Here is an 11209-nt window from a genome sequence, read left to right as displayed (position 1 = left end):
AACAAGAACAAGAACAAGAACAAGTCAGGAGCCACAGCCTGTGGCATCCGCTTGGCACTGCTCTGCACTACTGGTGCCAGGGACAAAAAGCCCTGAAACACCATCAGGGCACGTCTTGGGCAGACAATCCTGTAGCAACAGTACTGGAAGACTCTGAACTACCAATACTGGGTCAAAGAACTAATGAATAGAAGGAGAATAGTAAGCCAGGACCAAGTTCTCTATGGGAGTGGTGGGGGGATGGCGCAGTCCTCACTTTTTTCATTACAGTCTGACTGCCCAAGAGGTAACTTCCTCCTCCCTTCTCAACCCACCATCTGGGGTTCCGAACTGTACGGGGTAAATTAAACACTGGGGTTTAGAGAAGGGGAGAAGGAACTATGGTTGGGTGAAGAGGAATGACTAACTGAGACAATACAAATGGGAATCACACCCAAACCCACGAAACACAGGACTTGGGAAATGGGTGATGACAGTTGAGACCAACCATCACTTTGGGCCTGCCTAGCTAGGGATTACCTATTCAACTCTAGTGAGCTCTCTGGATTGTGAAGAAGGAACAAAAGGAAGTTAAAAACACTATTTAATAATGAATGTAAGGGTAAGAGATGTAGGGAGAGGCCACCCTAAAGCTAGGTATCTAAGGACAAAACTCAGGGACTGGGAGATGGGGCAAGATCTGCTCTATACTAGCACAAGCTGTCAGCCTGGCTGGCTGGAAGGGAAACGGATGTCTCACAACTAGGTCCACTTCTATTCCAGCGATGATCACGGATTTCAGGAGCACAGGTCCAGAGCAAAATAAAGCCACAAAGGTACAGACAAGGAACTTGAACCAGCCTGGGATGTCCACCACCCAAGTCTGGTCCTTCCGCTCAACTTGAATTTCCCACAGGCAGGTGTTTCTTCTGGGAGACAAATCCACTCTCCTGGGCTCTCCACTAGAGACAGTTCACCAACATCCAACTGCTCTCAGCCATAACACAGTCTTTCTCAGGAGAAAAACTTGATTCCTTACCACTATTCCATCATTGGAATCTTTAGGTCTTACCTGACAGCCTGGATGCTATTTACACTAAATGTCTAAAATCTTAATTTATTAATTTGTCTACAATAGTAAGCAGGTTCAAGTATCTATGGAAAAAATAATGCAAAATGAAAAATAATGGGGGCAGCGGGGTAGCTCACTGGATTGAATCAGACCTAGAGATGGGAGGTCCTAGTTTCAAAATCTGGCCTCAGACACTTACCAGCTGTGTGACCTTGGGAAAGTCACTTGACCCCATTGCCCACCCTTACCAATCTTCCACCTAGGAGTCAATACACAGAAGTTAAGGGTTAAAAAAAATTTTTTAAATGAAAGATAATGACCTAATACTTGATGAAGCAGAGGACCTTGTGGAATTTGAGAAGAATATGGAATCACAACCTATGTTCCTTAATGGTTTAAGAGAAATGTGAATTATGAGGCAGAACTGACGGTCTGCATAGCAAAAATAAAGGGCAAAATAAAAAACAATTTCAATTCGCATTGGCAAGCTTCACCAAGGAGATAAAAAAAGAGAAGAATGGATTGGGAATGCAAGTATACAAAAATGGAAGAAAACATAGAAGAAGAGATGTAAAAGAATAACATTAAAAGAAAATACAGTCATTATGTAAGCAAAACATACTGATTTTGAAGAAAGGATGTTTAGAGTTTATGTAAGGACCATAGATCTCCCAGAACATGACAGAACAAAGGATTCAACATCAAAATGAAGGAAATCTTATACAAATTAAATTCTGAAACAACAAATTCTACAAGTGATCTAGAGAAAGACTTTCAAATACAAAGGAAAGGGCATTTGAATAACATAAGACTATTCTGCACTCACTAGAAAAGATAGATGAGAATGGAATAATGTCTTCTAAGGAGTAATGGATCTAAGAATGCATACCAGGGTGACCTCTCCTGAAAATCTGAGCTTAACCATACAGGAAAAAAGATGGACATTCAGTAATAGCAAATAATTTGAAATATTTTTAATAATAGAAACAGAGCTGAAGAGATTATTTGCTTCTCCACACTCTGAACAACAGAAATGTAGGAGTTGTGAATAAGTGCAACAGGCAAGGATGATAACAACCACAACAGAGTGACCACAGAGTGCAGTAAGAGACTTCTTTGTAAATAAACACAAGGAGACAGAGACAAAACAGAGAAGATAGTGTTATGTGGAGATGCAAAGCATGGAATCCCTGTAAAGATACAGGGAAAGCCTCACCCAGAATTCCAGGGGACCCCCCTGGAGAACTTTGGGTGAGGGGGAAGTTGAGAAGAATTTGAGGCAGTTACTTTGTGGAGGTTGAAGTGAGCAGACACTCTGCTTACTACTCCAGACTTGGAGGTTCACCTGAGGGGGCCATTGTAGCATAAGCCAGTGGTTACTACTTAAGGATTGGCCTGTTTAGTAGGGTTAGTTTATATCAACTTCATTACAACATATATTTAGTAGATATTCATCAATAGCAAGAGAGCCAGTTTTAGTTAAGTGTCTCATCCCCTCCTGTGAGGGGGGAAGGGCAGTTTCAATCTAACAGTTCAGGGTCACCTTTCATTATCCTAATACCTTCATTAACTTCTCTAGTTTTCCTTGTTATTACTTAATATAACCTTTACCTTCAAATCTGTGCCTGGTAATTATTTGGGGGGGTACTCACAACTCAGTCTGGACATCTAGTTTGAATCCTGTCTGTTGCCAGTTTAAGAAGATCTTCTCTGTCCTCAACAGTTGGATAGCTAGCTTCTACATACTCCTCTAACTGACCTGGGAGGAATATAAATTAAAGAAAAGGAACATCACTGAGGTTTCGGCCATAACAGAAACTTACCAGAAGACTCTCATTCCTGCCTTCATTTCCAACTGAAACCAGCAACTGTTTAGGGGGGAGGGGTTTGAGAGCCAGGAGTGTTTAGCCCCCTTCTTTCCTCACTGAAGCTTGTCAATCTGTGGCTCTTGACTTGAAGCTCTAATATTGGCCCTGACACATTATCTGCTTCTCCAAATTATCTGTTATTATCATCATAACAATAGTCTACAGGTGAATCAGATTTGTAGGGAGGGTTGCTATATTACAGCAGGGGAGAGTAAATGAAGCAGGGGAGAGGGGAAGGCAGAGAGGAGTACGTGATGTGTTGGTGATCAAATCAAGGGCTAGTAAAGAGGGGAAGGTGACCTCTGTGGTCTCAGAAAGAGAAGAAACTACTAGAAGAGGGGACTAGATGAGGAGGAAGAAAGAAGGATTAAAAAAGGGAGAAGGAAGGAGACCTTACTTTGGTTGTGGGATGATGTTCCATTGATGAATGCTTCTATGGGTGAAGAGAGATGATTCATGTTCAGATATGTGGACCTTTTACTGGGTGTAGCCTGGGGAATCTGGTGCTTGAAAAGTTTCCTTCTCCTATATTTGGAGGAGCAGTTGGAACTCCAGGGGACACTTGGCAGCTGGTGGAATGGAAGAGTACAGACACAGGGAAGACATTTGGAAGCAAACATGGTGGGAGAGAAAGGTAAACAGGGGAGGAAATGGAAATCAGTATGGGTTAGAAATCAGCAGGGGAAGGGCTCTTCCAATTTAAGAAAGATGAAAGTTACTGGAGAGACATAATATTGTGTTTACATCAGAAAAAGGAAAAATCATAACTTGAAAATATTGAATATTAGAGTCATGGAGGAAAACACAAAACTAATCCATAATTGTAAATGGATTAAACAATCCAATGAAAGAAAAAAAAGTTACAGATTGTATAAAAAAATAAAGTCATGGAATCTGTTGCTTAGAAGAAGCACATTTAAAAAATAAAGACATACAAAATAAAACTGAGAAGATGAGGAAAATTTTACTATACATCAAGAGAACCTCCTGCTACCTACCCCCCACAAAGCAGTGTTTGAAATCATGCTATCTGATAAATCAAAAATGAACATTAAAAAGGATAAATAAGGACCTTATTTTATGCTGAAAGGAACTATAAACAATAAATCAATATCAATAATAAGCTTATAGGTTTCAAATGTCTTAGCATCTAAATTCATAAAAGAAACATCTGAACTTCAAAAATAAATAGTAAATGACACAATAGTGCCAGGAGACTTCAATATCCCTTTATTCATTTTGGATAAATCTAAGAGAAAGATAAATGAAAGGGATAATATGGAACTGAACAAATTGCTAGAGAAACTACAGCAAAAATAATTATATTGTCTAAATAATATAGATGTTTTTCAGTATCACATGAAACTTTGTTTTAATTTTTATGTTTGGAAAATTTTTCCATGGTTACTCGATTCATGTTCTTACTCACATGAAACTTTTACTAAAATTGACCATGTAATAGGACACAAAGATATTTTAAACAAATATAAAAAGGCAGAATTGGTTACTATGTCTTTTATAGATCATACAACAACAAACAGAAATTTATTCAGGGACCACAAACAGAAGATGCAGCACAAAATGAAGACTTAATAATGAAATCTTAAATAATGAGAGCATCAAAGAACAAATAATAGAAATAATAACTATTTAAAAGAAAATTATAATGATGAAACAGCATAAAATTTCTGGACTGCAGCTAAAATAGTCCCTAAAGGGGAATATCAAATTCTTAAAAATATACATTAACAAAATCAAAAAAGAGGATTAGTGAAATGAATATGGATTTTTAAAAATCACAAAATCAACTAATAAACAATATTAATATGAGCACAAAAGAGGAAATATTAAAAATTATGAGAGAAATAAATTGGAAACAAAACCTCTCATTGAAATGATAAATAAAACTTAAAGCTAGTTCTTTGAAAAGATGAATAAAATTGACAAACCCTTAGCTAATACGATAAAAAGAAGGGAACAGAAAATCCATTCAAAGGAATTGTAAATGAGAAAGGTGAAATCACACAGAACCAGAAGAAAGAAAACATATAATCAGAATACAGTATGCACAGTAATATGCTAACAAAGCTTAAAACCAAAAAATATCAAGGAATGCCCTCAAAAATATAAAATACCTAAACTATCAGAAGACTAGATAGAAATCTTTAGTAACCTAATTTCAGAAGGAAACATTTAGTTGTAAAGAAACTACAAAGAAAAAACTCCTAATTCTGATGGATTCACAGGAGAATTCTATCAAAATTTTAAATAAATGCATACTTCACAAATTATTTTGAAAAACTGAGAAAATTGCCTTCCAGAAATTTTTATGATACATTTATAGACCTGATATCTAAAATGGGGAAATATAAAAGATAGAAAGAAAACTATAGGCCAATAATATGAATGACTATTAATTTAAAAATCTTAAACAAAACTCCATCAAAGAGACTGGAGTGACTTATCGAAGAAATCATTGATTATTATCAAGTGAAATTTATACCAGGGATGCAAGGATGATTCACTATTAGGAAAACAATGAATGTAATCAATCATATTAAAACCCAAAACATCTATAACAACATGATCATCTCAGTAGATGTAGGATAAGATTGATAATATGCAACATACTTTTGGGCTAAAAAAACTCCATAAAGCAACCCTAACCCTTTAAAAATATCATAAAAAGCATTTACCTAAACCTCAAATTAAATATATGCAAAGAGGATACCCAGGAAACTTTTCTAATAAATATGAGGGTGAAGCAAGAATGACACTCTCCCCACTTTTATTTGATATAGTTCTGGAAAAGTTAGCAGTAGCAATAGGAGAAAAGAAGTAAAAGAATTAAGATATGTAAAGAAGAAATCAATTTATCTTTATTTGCTGATGATGTGATGGTTTACTTGGATGGTTGGTGAAATATTGATGTAAGTCTAATTTCTGCAGGACTGCTTTCCAGTTTTCACAGTGGTTTTAATCACATGGGAATTTTCCCCTAGGTGACATGTTTTTCACTTTATCAAACACTTGGATTATTAATTTCATTTTTTCTGCTTCTCCCTTGCTTAGACTGTCCTATTGATCTACCTTCTATTGTTTAACCAGTACCAGATGGTTTTGATGACTGCTGCTTGATGATATAGTTTGAGGTCTGGAAATACTATTTCTCTTTCTTTTCATATTTTTTCTTTGATATTCTAGATCTTTTGTTTTTACAAATGAATTTTGTTATTATTTTATGTTTCTATAAAATATCTTACTCATTTTTTAGTTGTGTCTTACTCTTTGTGACCCCATTTGGAGTTTTCTTGCCAGAGAAAGAGGAATGATTTGCCAGTGTTCCTTTTACAGAAGAGGAAGCTGAGAGAAATAGAGTTAAGTGACTTGCCTAGGGTCACAGAGCTAGTATGTGTCTGAGGCCAGATTTAAACTCAGTTCTTCACATATCTAGACCAATAACTCTTATCTACCATATCACCTCAAAGTATCCTTTTGGACAGTCACAAAAACAAGAGAAAAAGTATACACAAGTAAAGCAAATCCAAAGGGAACTCAAAAGCAGAAGATGAATATATATTAACACACATATATAATCTCCATATTTTAAAACAAATTGTAAACAATTTGGAGTTTATGGTTTCGCACATGATTTTCCTTATGCATTTGTTTAGTTAAATGTTTTTTGGTGATGGTGATGGTTACTAAATATATAATTTTTAAAAAGAACTTAAAAAAAAGAAAGTATCTTCTGATACTCCTAATGGAACATTACCTTTAAAAAAAACCTTATTGACCTACCTTAATCTAAAGATATCAAAGTCTTAGTAAGCATTTTTGAAAGCATGTTTAGTTTGTAAAAAAGATGAATATTGTGATGTTTAGGTTAATAATATAGAATTGAAAGTCTATCTAGGGCCTCTTATGACAAAGAAAAAATATGAGTCTTTATTCAAGTATAACACAAAATTAGTAATCTTTTCAAAAATTAGTTATTCTCTAAACATAGAGATATATTTAACATGGGGAGGTGTATTCTAGGTGTATCCGAGGAATAAAAGTCTATTAACATAGCAGATGAACAAACAGTATTATTCCCAAAGTATATTCCATATTTTTATCTATTTTTTAAAAGTATCCTTTTGGTCATTTGATTGGTAAAGAATTAAGAGTATAAATTAATTTTGGCAGTATTGTCAAATATTCTTTTAATATAATATTATTATTTATAAATGATAGATACATAAAATATATAATTAATAATATAATAATATTTTATTATATTTGCACAACCTCACCATGAATGTTGAATATTCTTCCAGTGACTTAAGTTGTTCTTATTTCATTAAGAAGCACAATATAATTGAATCTGTATGAGTCTTTCCTGTGCTTTAGGAAGTCAATCTTCAAATATTTTATGTATTTTTCTCTGGAATGGGATTTCCCTTTCTATAATTGCTTCTTGTCTTTTGTTATTATTACAAGGAATTTATGTTGATGTTTTTTGTTATAAAAATGTAATAAGTTATATTAAATATGTTTATCCAAAAGAAACAAATTCTCATTTTAGCTGTATACAAAAATCTTTCTCTTATTCTTTTTCCCCCTCCCTTTCCCCCTTCTCCAAGAAAGTAAATAATATGATATAGGTTGTACATATATTATTCTATTTTTTCTATATATACATATATATATACACATACATATATATGTATCCTAGTTCAACATGTGAAACAAGACACATATCACTTACACTAAAGAAAAATTCATGGAAGAAATACATGAAATATATTTCGATCTGAATCTGGACTCCGCCTGTTGCTTCTCTGGTGGTGAATATCCTTTATGTCATGAGCACTTGCAGTTGTCCTGGATCCTTGCCTTGTTGATAACAGTTAAATTGTTTTTTTTTTTTTGTTTTTGAGAATTTAGTTTGTAGCCTGCAATTTTGCTAAAGTTTTGCCTCAATTTGTGTCTTTATGGATTCCCTACAATTTTCCAAGTGATACATTTCCATAGTATATCCTAAATGGATTGATAACCTTAATACCTGGAGAAGGAAAGACAAACAACTCCAGTATCTTTGCATAGAAAGTCCCCAAAGGGCTCATGAGAGTTGGAAATGACTGGAATGCCCAAAACACAATAACAGCAATCTTAAAGTATAAGATCAAACTACCAAAAATTTAGAAAAAAAACCCCATAGCATCTGCTTCTCCCAGGTATGGGCAAGAGATGCATCTTAACCAAATAAGAAACTGAGGCAATTTCAAAACACAAAATTGATAACCTCACTTACCTATAGCTAAAAGGCTTCTTCAGAATAGCTAATGTTTCTGTAGTGCTTATTGTGTACCAGGCACCCTGCCAAGTACTGATCTTCACAACAGTCCTAGGAAGTAGATTCTCTTATTATTCCCATTTTACATATGAAGAAATTAAGACAAACAGAAGTAAATGACTTGCTCCAGTGTCATGCAGCTGCCATGTTTTAGGTTGAATTTGAACTCAGATGGTCTTGAATCTAACCCAATGACTTATCCACTGCACTGTCTAGCAACATTAATGCGTCTAGTATAAGAAGAGAAGTGGTTGATCGAAGGGAAAAAAAATCTTTGTATCAAATTTCTCTAAGGGATTATTATACTATACACACATGCACAATTAATACTATATAGGACTAATGGCCATTCCCCAATAGAAAATGGTAAAGTGCCCATAACTACATGCAAGAATGCTCCAAATAACTCACAAGAAAAAGGCAAATCAAAGCAACTCTGAGGTTTCACCTCCTCCCATGAAAATTGGCAAAAATGCCAAAGTATGGCAACACTCAATGTTGAAGGGGTTGTGAAAGAAGAGGCTGATTCATTGCTGGTGGAGCTGTGAAATGGTACCATCATTTTGGAAAGCAATTCAGACTTATGTAAATACAGTAAAATATTCATACCCTTTGAACTAGAGACTCCATTACTGGGCTTATACTACAAAGAAACCATTGATAAGAAAAAGACTCCAAAATATTTGTATTGGAACTTTTCATGATAGCCAAACATTAGAAACAAAGTAGATGGTCATCATTTGGTTGATGGAAAAAAATGTGGTGCGTCAATGGAATGGATTAGAATTTCTAACTGCATTGTAAGTGATGTGCATGGTGAAAACAGAGAAACATGAAAGATCTCTGAACTGATGTGGAATGAAGTAAACACAGCCATGAAAGGAATGCATGCAGTAACTACAACAATATAAATGAAAAGGATAACCATAAACTAACAAAATCAAAATTCAATGAAACAAAATTGCAAAGATCAAATCAGACTTGAATGAAGAGAGGTAAGAAGACACTTCCAACCCATCCCTCAGTGGAGATGGGAAGTCCCTAGTGGTCATGCAATGTACATATTTTTAGACTCAATTGTATCAATGAGTTGTGTCAACTTTCCTTTTTCTTTTTTGAAAAAATACTATTTGGCATGCAGCATTGGTGAACCTTTTAGAGATCACAAGCCCAAACTGTACCTTCGAGCCTCTTGTGAGCTCTCCCCCCAACATCCCTCTCACTACCCCAGAGATAGGAGGGAGGAAGTGCTGCCATTGGTCTGCTAGGCAGATGGGGGGTACGCAAACAGTGTCCTCAAGCACTGTGGAGAAGCAGAATGGAGCAGCCCCTCTGGTACACTGTGGCACATATACCATGTCTCGCCAACATGGGCATAGGGGATGGATCTCTAGGAGAGGTAGCAGGAGGGATACTTGGAATAATCATGATGATGTGAGAAACAGAAAATATCAATAAAAACTTTTAAAAAATGAACGCAAGGCAAGGACTATCTTAATACAAACACTGTCTTTAGTGACACAATGGGTAGAGGAATGAACTTGTCAGCAAATTCTGTCTCATATTAGCTATGTGACTATGGGCAAGTCATTCAACTTTCTCAGCCTCAGTTTCCTCATCTGCAAAGCGGACATTATAATAGCACCTACCTCCCAGGGTTGTTTTGAAGATCAAGTGAGATAATGAATGTAAAACGTTTTGTGAATCTTAAGGCACTACATAAATGAAAGCTCACAATAACAATAAAACTTGTGATGATAATAATCATCTGCTCTGTGCCAGTACTATTAAGCACTGAGGACACAAAGATCAAAACCAAACAATCCTTGCCCTTCAGGAGCTTACATTCAAATGATGAAAACCCTGGAATGGAAGGATGGCCAGCTACTTTTCTTTTCTTACTCCTAATTTCCTCACTTAGCTATGGGGATAATAAAAACCAGATTCTCTCTCATAAGATTGCCAAGAGACTCAAAGGAGAAGATGTGAATGAGGATCAAATGAGTTAATCTTTGTAAAACACTTGGCATAGTGCCTGGCACGTAGTAGATGTTTAATAACTGCATATTCTATTCTCTTACTCCCCTTTCCCTCCACTCCCAGGACATTTCTTCCATTAAGCCCATCTTATTCCCTTGCCAGAAGGGATCTGGCCTCTTCTCCCTGGAACTTTTGGGTACCTCTCTTGTGGGGCAATCATCTCTTTTTATATCACAGTAGAGTTATTTGAATGCACATTTTCTCTCCCCTTCTTGAGGGCAGCAATAGGGTCTTCTTTCTCTTTGGTTCTCATTCTGGCATAGGACTGGGTCCATAGCAGCTACCCAAAGGCAAGAGAATTAGCAGGCTACATTTCAACACATCTTTTCTTTTCTTTTAATTTCTTTTTTCATTTTTTAGAAAAATTTTCCATGGTTCCATGATTCATGTTCTTTCTCTCCTCCCAAACAACACAACCTTGTAAGGGGGAAAAAGGGGTTTTGGGGTTCAATATATTAAAAGGTGGTTGCCAGGGGAAATCTCCCCAATTTAGGAATAACCTCAAGTCAAAATTGACTTTATGGAAGTTTATTTACAATTGAGAAGAGAGAGAGGAAATAAGGAAATAAGAATCTAACACAGTAGGTAAGTTACTAAGATCCTCTAATTAATCCAGGTAGATCTAATTAACCCTCAGCCAAGAGTCAGAGGGCCAGAGGCTCTTCATTCATAGAGTCTATTAAGGAAGTTCCTTAAGAGAAGTTCAGGAAGATTCAGTCAGTCTTTAAACTCACCACCTCCACAGACCGTAAGAACTAGAAGACCTCCTTCACCAGCCGCCCTCTTCACCAGAAGCACCGCTCACTCACTCCACTCCCTCTTTTTAAAGGGGTCACTTATGTGTCACTTCCAGTTCCTCCCTCCTACTTTGCCTGTCCAATCACAATAGATGCTTCTTATTAGGACATC

This window comes from Gracilinanus agilis, chromosome 1, assembly GCF_016433145.1.
Source record: "Gracilinanus agilis isolate LMUSP501 chromosome 1, AgileGrace, whole genome shotgun sequence".
NCBI lineage: Eukaryota > Metazoa > Chordata > Mammalia > Didelphimorphia > Didelphidae > Gracilinanus > Gracilinanus agilis.
This window is presented reverse-complemented; position numbering follows the sequence as displayed.